Genomic DNA, 12,071 nt, shown 5'->3' with positions numbered 1-12,071 from the left:
CATTGGTCGCACGCCTCTCGGCGGGGCCAAGTGAGGGATCAAGAAGGAAAGAAAAGAGAAGAGAAGAAAAGAAAGAGAGTTGGTGGAGAGAAGAAGAAAAAAGAGGAGAGCATAGGAGAAGCCGATGGGAGGAAGTTCAAGAAGAGAAGTATGGGAGGAGTCCTCGGCTATATGAAAGAGGGATAAGGAAGGCCAAGATTGACTTTCCCAAATTTGGAGGTAACCACTCATATGAGTGGCTAGACAAAGTGGTGTTATACTTTAAGATCAATGAGGTTCCAAGAGCCAACCGGGTCACCCTTGCTAGCTCTCACCTTGAGGGGAAGGCAAGTCGGTGGTGGAGATGGATCCGGGATCTCCACGACAAAGATGGGAGAAGGCTTGGTTGGAACACATTTGTGAGGAAATTCGTGTCTCAATGGGGACCCTCACCGGTAATCAACCACCATGAGCATATGGCCAAGACTAAGCAAGAGGAGAATGTGCAAACATGCACCACGCAAAATTTCCACAACTATGCATCTTCTTCCTTGCAACCGAAAGCTCCTTGCAAAGACAAAGAGGTGGTTGAAAATGGCAATGAGGACCAACCCGAGGAAGTCAAGAGCTTGCCTAGAGAAGAGCCACAAGTCATTGAGAAAAGAGAGCTATGCTCCAAGCATGAGGACGAGTGGAGCACCGAGCACCATTGCAAGACCGAACAAGCATCTCTCCTAGAAGTGGTTGGGAAAGAAGAAGCCACGAAATCTGAAAATTTAAAGGAAGAAAAAAGGAAGTTTGAGCATGATGATGAGGCCCAACATAGCACTAAAAAGGTGGAGGCCAACCCCCCTTTACATGCCTTGTTAAGGGTGGAAGGACCGTCCATCATTCAATCTTCAATGAAGGAGGTATTTTGGCCTTGCTTAAGAAAGTTTGCTCTTTATTCCTTTGATGATATTTTGGTCCCTTCCCGACCCATGAAGCAACACAAGGAACATGTGGAGGTTGTGATATCCATTTTTGATTTGCACCACTTCCGCATCAAGCTTGCAATACATACCCTCACGCAACCGGAGTTGAAGTGTTTTACCCTCATCACTTTGGGAGAAGAAGTGAAGAATGATCGGTGGAAATTTGAGGCCATGGTAGATTGGCCTTTGCCCAAGATTGAGCCGGCACCAAGGACATTTTTTGAATTGGCCAGTCGACATCATGATGAAAACAACCGGCAAAAACAGGAGTTGGAGGGGCTACCTCCAAAGATTCGAAGATTGCTTGAAGCTCACCGGGGGAACTTAAAGAAGGAGAAAAAAAGAAGAAAAATATGGCAAGTGTTCATTCAATGAAAGCTATTTGAGAAGACCATGCCAAAGTTACCCAGCGGTATCCACACTATATCCTTGAGGACAAGGATAGTTATCAAGAGAGGGGGAATGTTGAGAACCTCCCATGAACACCGCCGTCGGATCCCACAACCAAGGAGGAGCCCATGCCCGGATGATGCCAAGGAAGGATCGTGCAATGGCCAAACTCAAGATCCGGGCCAATTACTTTGCTTGGAGGGGTGGCCGGATCTTAGCCAAGCCCTTTCACACTTGGCCAATCCTAGGCCCAGTCCATTCACACTTGGCCAAGCCTTGGCCAAGCCAAGACCCCCAATGCTTGGCCAAGCATCTCCAAGGTCGGCCAAGACATGGCCAAGCATGCCAAAGGCACGGCGCACCCGTGCGCGGCCCAAGCCGCGCCCATGCGCACCGATCGCACGCGATCGTGTGCGCCCAGGCCGCGGCCGCGCGCACCCAGGCCTCGCCCGCGCGTGCCCAGGGTGCGCGCGCGCTGGCACGCTCCCGCCAGCATGCACCCACCTGCTACCGGCCGAACCTCGCCGACCACAGGGCCTCGTGCTCGACCGCGCGTGCCCGACTACACGCCTACGCGCGCATACGACCGCGCCGCGCCTGTCGGCAGACACGCTCCAGCGCCCTGTCGGGCGGCCTGGCATGCGCGGCGCGCACCAAGCCCCTGCCAGCGTACCCTGCTGCGCCCAGGCGCCGCCGCGCCCGAGCCAGCACCACCGGGCGAGGTTCGGGCTAGCGAACCTCACCGAAGACTGCGCCCGCCTGCGCGCGCCCACGCCCGCCCAATAGCGGCCTGCGTGCGCCACCTGCCCGACTGCAATTGTCGCGCCCTGCCGCGCCTCAACGCCCGTGCCGCGCCCTACCAGCGCCCCTGCCGCACGCCCAGACGCCCTGCCACGCGCCCTAGCGCCCTACCAGCGCCCCAGCCGTGTGCCTAGTGCCCTGCCAGCACCCCTGTCGTGTGCCCCAGCCAGCCAGCCGTGCCCCAGCACCCTGCCACGCCCCTGCTGCGCGCCCTGCTTGCCCCAGCGGCCACAGAACCCTGCCAACAGCCCTGCAGCGCCCACAGAAGCCTGCCAGCAGCTGCCATGCGCCCAGCCAACCATCTGCCATGCCTAGCCCGCCCAGCCATGTGCCTAGCCTGCCCAAAAGCCTTGGCCTTGGCCCTTAGCTACTTGGCCACGCCTCTAGCTTGTCATGATGAGGTTGGCCCATCACTTAGCCAGTTGGGCAACCTCATGAAGTCTATAAATAGAAGGGATTGGGGAAGCTTTGGGAGTCTTTTGTCATCTTGAGAGTCTTGTATTTTCGACCTAAGGGCTTAGGAGGGCTTTGCCCTATTGTATTCGGTCCTAGAGTGTCTCTAAGGACTTGGGCTAGTGAGAACTCATCATAGTTCCACTAGATTATGCTTGTAAGCTTCATTTTGGGAATAGAAACCACCTCAAGCTTTCCTCTAAATCTACTTGTGTTCTTGAGTTCTTTTCATTCAAGACAAGGGTCGGGCCAAGCTGCAGCCAATAGACCCACCCCTTGCCTTGATTTCTTTGGTTACTAAGTGTTCGGCCCACAAGCGGCGTTACCCGTTCGGCCCGCATTCATACATCTTGAGGCATCCGGAAGGAGCCTAAAGCGAAGGATTTGGTGTGGCGACTTGGGGCCGAGAGCCGCCCTCCATCATTCTGCTTCTTCGAACCTGGCGCGCGGCGGCGTGGTTGCGGCAACGGCAATAGATCTAGTGTGTGTCGGCGTGTGGGCAAGGGGATGGGGGGTGGGGGGAAGACATAGAGGTCCTCTACGGGAAGGACTCCTCTTTCTTTCTTTTTTTTGTTGGTTCCCTGTGAGGCTTGTTCCCACGGGACAGTCACTGGGGCGGTGTGGCAGTATGCTTCAGACAAAGGAGGGATCGGCACTCCTCAGCTGAGGAAGAAGCCGCCCAAATGTGTGAAGTCTGAGCCCTCACGTGAAGAACAATGTCACAGCAACCCAAAAATTTTTTTTCTTGCTCTGATACTAATGTTGATGCCGGACAGCAGGGAAAGAAAGAAAGAGAGAAGAAGGAGAGAGGCGAAATGGGGAAGAAGGAGAGAAAAGGGAGGAAGAGGAAGAAGAACTAGGCTTCGCACCTAGCCCCGCTCTGGGTTTCACACGCCAGAGCTAAAGAAAGGAATTCAGAATAATTTTCATTCATAGCATAATCCTAAACAATGTACAATCAACATATTTATAAGACTCGGAAAATATAAAAGATCTCTAAAAAGAAACTAGTCTCACAAAAGACCCTCAAAATAACGAAATACCAAAATAAGCCTTAAAGACTGTCAAATAACAAAATACCCTAATAAGCCCAAATAAAATAAAATCACTCCAAAACTAGCTCAACCACCCCCCTACCGCGGCTGTAGACCCGAATGACGGACGGTCTGGCACTGGTGTCTGCACCAATGTGAGATATCAAATGCACTCTATCAGTGACAAAATTGCCAGTTATTGGTGACATGTTAATTTGTCATTTGAAGAAGATGCTTACTCAATTTCTCTTAGTAAGAGAGATGTGGGAGCTTAGTTGTTTGAAGTAGAGATGTGAGAGAGATTGTTACCATACAATTCTAAACTAGAACACATGCATTGTTGCACGGGTAATTTTAGCTCATAATTGTCATGTATCACCTGCCTCTTCCCCTGTTATTAGATGGCACTCGTGCACACTTAATGCACTTCTTGTGATTATTTGTAAGAAATGTTAGACTATTGGTTGATAGGAATTTTCAGACCAGACTCATTTTTCCTTGGTATTGGATGCATAAATATAGATAACATAGTTATTTCCACGATGCTTCCTTCATTTACTAGTATTATATGCCTCACCAAAATTGTTCTCATCGGTAACATTTGTTAGAACAATACTTGTGTCCGACTCCAAAAATACATGTTGGATATGTAACCGAATTTATTCGAATTGGATACCGTGGCACTTGGTTACCTTTTTATTTTCTTTTTCTTATGGTTGATTGGAGTTACAGCACGCCATGGTAATTTAGAAAGTGACCTTTTTTCTTTTTTCTTTTTCTTTTTTAGAGATTAGTCAAGAATGTAGATATTGAAATAATGTTGTAAAATATCACATACAGTAAAAGACTTGAAGCTATAATATCTTCGATTTTTTCTTTTATAGAATACTTGAAAATAAATATATAGTTTGATTAAAATTATTTTTTCAACGTATACCCATATCTTCTTCTTTTTTTTTCTCTCTCTCTTGCCGAGTCAGACACTTGGACATGCTTTCGAATCTAATTCTCATATCCTTGTCTAACAAATGACTTGTGATACTTCTCTTGGAATGTTTTCTTCCATGACTTCATGCTTCATCGCCATTTTGGCAAGCCAGTGAGGGCCTTGCTGAGAGTTATATCCAGCATGTTGCTCAATTTGCTGATTATAAGTTGGTATTTGAAAATGATCTGCTGCTCTTAGGCTACTTTGGTTCTTGAACTTCCATGGAAATTAAACCTCCTAGCGGTACTGGAGTTCATACTTCAGTCATATCAGCATCTCTAATTGTATGGAGACCAGTTCATTTGACTCGACTTCTCCAGCTGAGACATTCTTATGCTGGTAATCTGTTATGCTACATCATTACCATTACAGATTAGACCACGAAGTAATATCTAATCATTCTTGGTATATACTGGTTGATGCTCATCCCCTTGATTTTCCTTCACAAATATTTTCCATTTAACCATGTTTATGCATTTAAAGGATTAGAAGCAACAAGTTTCTGACTTAAAATAACTAAGAGCTGCAATAAAAAAGGACAAGAAGATACTGTCAGATATGAGTGGCGTAAGATAATCTTGAAACCAAATAGAGCATGGTGCGATCAAATCCACAGCTATGCAGTCCTACAAGGGAGAACCTGTTTTCACTCAAGTTGGAGTTTCCAAGGAAATCCAATTGGGAAACTAGTATGATTTTTTGTGGTTTTGGTAAAAAAGTGTGACCCATTGCTTTCTTTTTTATTTTGGAAGATAGGAGTTAGGCACCCAACATATCAGAATCTATAAAACATTCAACCTATAGAATCGGCATTAAGGAAAGAAACAAACTCAGAAGGAAACCGATCTCTGACAGGATAATCTGCATTCCCAGGCTGAGTAGCTACCAATCAGCTGGCTGTTTAGCTTCACGGAAGACATTAGAAGCTCTAAACCAAGACAGCGAGCTAGCCAACTTAATAATCTGCATTAGATCCTTCTATTTGCTTTCTTTCTTTTTCTTAAAAAAGATAGTAAATAGTAATCATCCACAGGTTAAATCTGTAACCACCTATCAAAACGATCCCAACTTATAAAATCCATTTACAATTAGCTTCTCAGTGGTTTTTTATGGTTTCTCTACATTTTTCATGCTTAATATATATCTTAATTACCAAATGTTTTTCTCTGTTGCTGCATTAAGGTCTTTTTCTTGATTTTTATTTTTATTTTTTGTGTGTGTGCCGCTGTATTGCCTCTCGCTTGGGTTTCTTAATCGCAACTATGGTTCACCTTATCTATATATCTTATGGTCCGAGATGTTTTCTAAATTATTGCAGATTGCGGTCCCACATGGAATCGGGCCAGAAGGTCAATCTTTCCAAATCAGTTGCCAATTTATCCTAATGCACCTTTCTTTTATCAAATTTCAGGGACATGGTCTAATCATGAGGGTAGTATTTTATCATGGTGGGGGACGATTTGTGAGTATGTGCTTAAGGAAGACGAAAATCCTATAACTTGGGGAGAAATCTCGAGAGAGAATCTCCGACTCACGAACTATGCCTGGGCTATCTCCTTTTCCAACCGGGACTAGAACTCCCAGCTCTACGGTATGGAATGAGGTCTTTGAATCGGGAGGCTAGGAACTTAACTTATTGGAGACTTTTCCAGTCAAGCCTCACTTTTTCAGCTTTGACCAGAACCGATTCCTCGCTTGACCTGCACCCGCTAACCGACAACTGAGTTTAGTCAGCTCAACAGTAATATTCATCCCCTTTCACAGAATCGTTAGGGTGTTAAACACAATCATTCGAAAGCACCGTAGGTAGTTTGCAGCCCGCCCAGCCTGATAGACATGCCGAAAATTGCCCAACGGCGAGTAGAACTTTAGCCGCCAACGGCATGCTGTGGGTGTATCGGTTCAGAAGATCGGACTGTGCTATATCTCACATTTTCTTTGCTGATGATTGTCTATTAGTGGCTCGTGCCATGGCATCGGAGACGTCATGGCTAAAAACAATCATTGATACTTACTACTCCTTTTCAGGCCAAGTGATCAATATTGCTGAGTCTCATATTGTTTTTAGCACAAATTGTGAGTTGAAAATGGAAGGCTCTATTGCTGGCTGGTAGAGCAACCTTACTCCAATCCGCAATTCCATTGTACTGTATGCCATGTGTTCCAGTGCCTCCAACTGTTCTCAAGAAATTGGAATGTGTCTTGTGAGCCTTTATGGGGGCACTCTAATGATAGAAGAGGTAGGCTCCGTTTGAGGGAGCTTGTGGAGGGCCAAAAAGCACTTTCTGGCTCTCCAAAAGTACTTTTAGATGAAATAAAGATGTTTGGTAAAAATTTCAGAAAGCTGTTTTAGCTTTCTCAGAAAACTAAAAACAATATTTTGGGAGAAGCTCCATTTTGGAGCTTTCCGAAAAAGTACTTTTAGGCCTCGTCGAAAAACTATTTTTTTTACCAAAATACCTGTGATAAAATATAATAATTATACAAAATATGTTTTTATAATTATGAAAATCTACAGAAGGGTGAAAAATTAATTTACACTAATAATTATAATAATTTATACCTTTATTATTGTATTATACTATAAATACAATATTATATTACATTATATCATAATACATTAATATGTTATGTTAAATAATTTAATATTATGTCATATTATGAAAAATTAATTTATGCTAATAATTATAATACTTTATACCTTTTTTATTGTATTATACTATAAAAATAATATTATATTATGTTATATCATAATACATTGATATGTTATGTTAAATAATTTAATATTATATTAAATTATTATGCTTATAGTATACAATATTATATTACTATATTATAATAATATTATATTACATTATAGTAATATTATACTATATCATATATTTATGTATTAATATATATTATATTTTATTATGCTCTGTTGTATAATACTATACAATGTCCTTTATGGTCATTTTGTCATATTAAAAATACTTTTTGAGTTTGTTTATCAAACAAATATTAAAATGCTACAATATTTTAGAAATGTAGTTAGCAAATAGTAAACAACTTTTTATAAAAACTCTATTTCAGAAAACTCTACTTTCAAAAGCTCTACTGTCAATAGCTCCCCCAAACGGCCGTAGTCATCTCTTCCCTTGGTCTAATGTTTGCATGCCCAAAGCTAGCGGTGGTGGATTAGAGTTGTGCGGTCCTTGTATGTAAAGAGGCAGACCTTTTTGTGTAAACTTGCCGCTCATATAATGCTTCACTCGAACTCCCTATGGGCTTGAGTGGTCACAGCTAAATATAACTTTTTGGGTTCATGGTTTGAACTATCAAAAATCAAAAGGATGCTTTGCCATGGCCTTGAGAGGGAAAGCTGCCTAGGGTATTTGGTAATATTTTGTTTTCGGACTGTATTGGGTGTGTCCGTACTCGTGTAGTAATTAGTATGATGCACCCGCTCTAGGCAAAAAAAAAGAGAGAGTGCTATGCTATTTGGAGCTGCATTGTTATGGCTGGTCCTTTGGTCCAATTTAACTTCATATGGTGGTCTATTGGAAACGGTTCTTTTATTAGCATGCCTCAGGTTGGTCCTTGGCTCGCTTCTATTCCTTTGATCTTTCTAATTTGCATATGGACATGTTCATATCTAGTGTGGGGCGATGGGATACACTACAAATTTCCAACTGAGATGACGACCAAATTGAAAGAATCCCTCGAGCCTGGTCTAATCAGCTTTGTTGGGGAAGGAGTAGAAGTGTTGAGGTGTCTGTTAAAGATATGTATGTTCTCTTCAATCAACCTTGTCTTGCAAGAGCATACTTCACCAACGAGGCGCTCTTCCTGCTGAAGCCCAAGCTTGCGATCTTGTAACAACCCAAGACCTCACCTAAAATAGTTAACTAGAGCATGCAAGGTATTATTTGAGTTTCTTGATCCTGTATAAGTACCTAAGATTCCCTCGACGTCTCTCACGGTACCCTACCTTTCTTCAAAGCAGACCTCGAAACCCTAGAATTCCTTTCGAAATTTTCTTCTGATTTGGTTCTAATTTTAGCTTATGATTCTCGTAGATGATACGAATCGCTGCCATGGGCCTGTGAGGGTTTGGAGGTGGGAAGAGGCCCTCCGCCACATCGTCTCTCACCGTCGCTGTAGAAGTTCTCAGGTCACCCTGTATCTATGCTCTCTTTCTCGCTCCCTCTCAGGGGGCGCTTTCTATCTACCAAGAAAGGGAAAGGCACCGCCGATCTCATGGGAGGGGTTGAGGGTGGATCTTTCGCACAAAAGAAGGATTCACCTTCCCTCGAGGGCCGTCAACAAAGAAGTTCAGAGTGCTTGGAGATTTGTACGAAGTAAGATCCAATGGTCCATATCGTGAAATGAGATCAATAATTCTTTTGCGCAACCCAGACCCAAATCGGACCCAACCCAGACCTGAACTAGACACGAATTTTTTGGGTCGGGTTAAGATTATACATGGATCCGACCCAACCCGAATGACTTGTTGGATAAAAAATTGTAGTCGTGGATCCGACCTAACCCGACTCAATCTTTAATTGGATCGGGTCTAGATCTAAAATTAGGACCCGAACAAGAAATCGGGTCAGGTCGGCGTCACTCAAGACCCAACCTGACCCGACCCATTTGTATCCCTAAATGTGATGTTGGCTTCGTGTTATCTTAGGTTGTACCCCTCGGTAGCACGACCATGTCATGCTCCGAATCTAGGGCGCGACAAATCATGCTCTAGATATGGGGCGTGATACCAAGAATCGTCGTCGATCTCATGATTCTTTCCTGAGTCTCCTCCTCGGTTCGTCACTAGAAAACCTCGGTTCGTCCACTATCGGCCTTGTCGCTGAAGCCTTCGATCGCTCTCTCTTATTGGTCCCTAGCCGAAGCTAGACCCTCCAGCTGACGATGAGTGGGCTAGGATTCGAGTACAACTGTGCCCCCTGTTTGGGCCTATTTTGGGATAAAATTAGCAGGCCGCTGCCGCCGACCACCCTTTGTTAGTCGCCCAGGGCCGCCGCCACTGGAGCAGACCACCATGGCTGTCGCCACCCTGCTCTGAAAAGAAGAGAGGGAGAGAATGACTCTCCCCTATTTATGGAAGAAGAGGAGAGTCTTCTCTCTCTACTCTCTCCCTCCTCTCTTCTCTCTCTACTCTCTCTAGAAGATCTATGGAACCTTTCTCTCTCTCCTCTCTCTCTCTTGATTTCTCTTTCTTCATTTCTCTCTCTTCGCATAGTTCTATGGACCAAGCATAAGGGTCCCAGATGTGCTTATTGTGGACCTGACTTAACCCAGTAGAGGGTCCTAGATAATATTGTTGCGACCACCTATCGTGCTAACCTTATCCCGATCATTGTCGAGTACTGCTGAACTCTATCATAATGAATCTCTATTGTGTTACCTGTATCATGTCGGATTCTTGTTTCATGATTTGACTAGTTGGATTGGCCAGAGCAGACCGACTCAGATCGTCGGATGCTGCTACCTAGTAGACCATGTCTGACTGTTGTCAGCTACCATTGAATCCAAAATTGATAGCTCCTAATCTATTATCTTTTTTTTGATCAGATGGATTGAGTTACATTGTGCTGACCGATTTGAGCAATTGGACATTATCACCTAGCTGGCCTTGTATATCTTTTTATATGAATTTATTTTCATAGTCAACCCTAGTCTTGTATGGGTTGCAGTCATCCAGGCACGAAGAAGCCCAACAAGATCTTATACTCTAATTCTAAATAGAGGTAAGGCCCTGACCATTTATTTACATTTAATTTTTAATTAAAGAAGAATAGAGAATATGGATAATTCAAATATTAGAACTCTAAAATTAGGTAATTGCTGAATAATTGATTCATTAATATGGAGAGTGATTAATAAGAGATAAGTTGGTATTATATTGATATTAAATTGACTGGACATGTTAGGTGTGGATTAGTAGTGTTGTAACTGCATTGGATTGCGATAGAGGTAAGAATCATGTACTTGATCACCATATATATATATATATATATATATATATATATATATATATATATATATATATATATATATATATATATGTTTATTAGTTTACACCGTTGGATATGCATTGTGAGATTTATATCGATAAATTTGTTTTAGCATGTGATGATATATTTTATATGATTTCTAGTACAAATATATTTGTATGGGTATTATATGTAACAAATATTGAGAACATGATAATGTGAACAATGATACCTTGAATTTTTAAAAAAAATATTGTATAAGTGGTAACTGATTTGATAAGAGTAACATGTAAATCAAACAGACAAGATATGGTTTAGACTAATCTCATCTAGGATAGCGCCCATGGGCTGACACATGAGGATAGCTTTCACGGGCTTATGCACGAGATAGCCTCCACGAGCTTACACGTAAAATCTTGATAGTGCCCATGGGCTAATGAAAGGGGATAGTCTCCATGAGCTTATGCACGGGATAGTCTTCACGGGCATATGTGTGGAATCTTGATAGCGTCCATGGGCTAACGCATGGAGATAGCTTCCATGGGCTTACGCGTGGAATATGATAGCACCCATGGGCTAACACATGGGGATAGCTACCATGGGCTTATGCGTGGTATTTTGTCAGTCTTGGACTGAGTTCTGATTTTGGTTAGTACAAAGCCAGAAGTTAATCAATGAGAAACAAGAAAATCAAGTTAATGAGAAATGGATGAAATGACATAAAAAATTGTTGTTAAACAATTGGATATATTGAGATATTACACACACACACATATGCCTTTATGATAAAATGATAATGTGCATATTATTTGTATGAGCTTTTTGAGTATTGATACGATATTTATTTTAACTGTATTGCTAATTGATTATTTTTTTATTACTTATGGTGGAGCGGTTCGGGAGTCCTACTGGCTGTAAAGCACACAACCCCTTCCTCTTTTTCTTTTTTTTTTTGAGTTACAGGTTGTGCAATGCTTAGCTATAGTTGAGATCAGAGGTGGAAGGGATGAATAGATAGAGCGCCACTGATACTGGTTAGATAATTAAATTTTGTACGTAATTGTACTAGCTTTGTTGCTGGTATAAATTGAGATTATTTTTGATTACGGATATTGAGGTTGTGATAAATTTTCAGGTCTAGCATATTCTCTAGGGCTTTGCTCTAGGAAGTATGCGGCCGTGTCGCATTCCAAACCTAGGTGCTAGGTTCGAGGCATGAACTCCAGCTCTTGCCAGCCATCCTCACTTGAGTCTTTGGTGGTTAATGGCTGCAAGAACCTAAGATCCCTTCAATTGCTGCATCAGAACCTATCTTCATTCAAGGAGTTTCAGATAATGGATTGCCCCAAGCTCAGAACCGTGGCAGTGCCGAACAACCATGCCTCTCTGTAGACCTTAAGAATAAGTCATTGCCCTGAATTCTAGTTCTCACCAAATGAATGGCTGCCATCCATTCCCC

This window comes from Phoenix dactylifera, chromosome 2, assembly GCF_051530095.1.
Source record: "Phoenix dactylifera cultivar Ajwa chromosome 2, Ajwa_hap1_PhDact_Kaust_v1.1, whole genome shotgun sequence".
NCBI classification, from domain to species: domain Eukaryota; kingdom Viridiplantae; phylum Streptophyta; class Magnoliopsida; order Arecales; family Arecaceae; genus Phoenix; species Phoenix dactylifera.
This window is presented reverse-complemented; position numbering follows the sequence as displayed.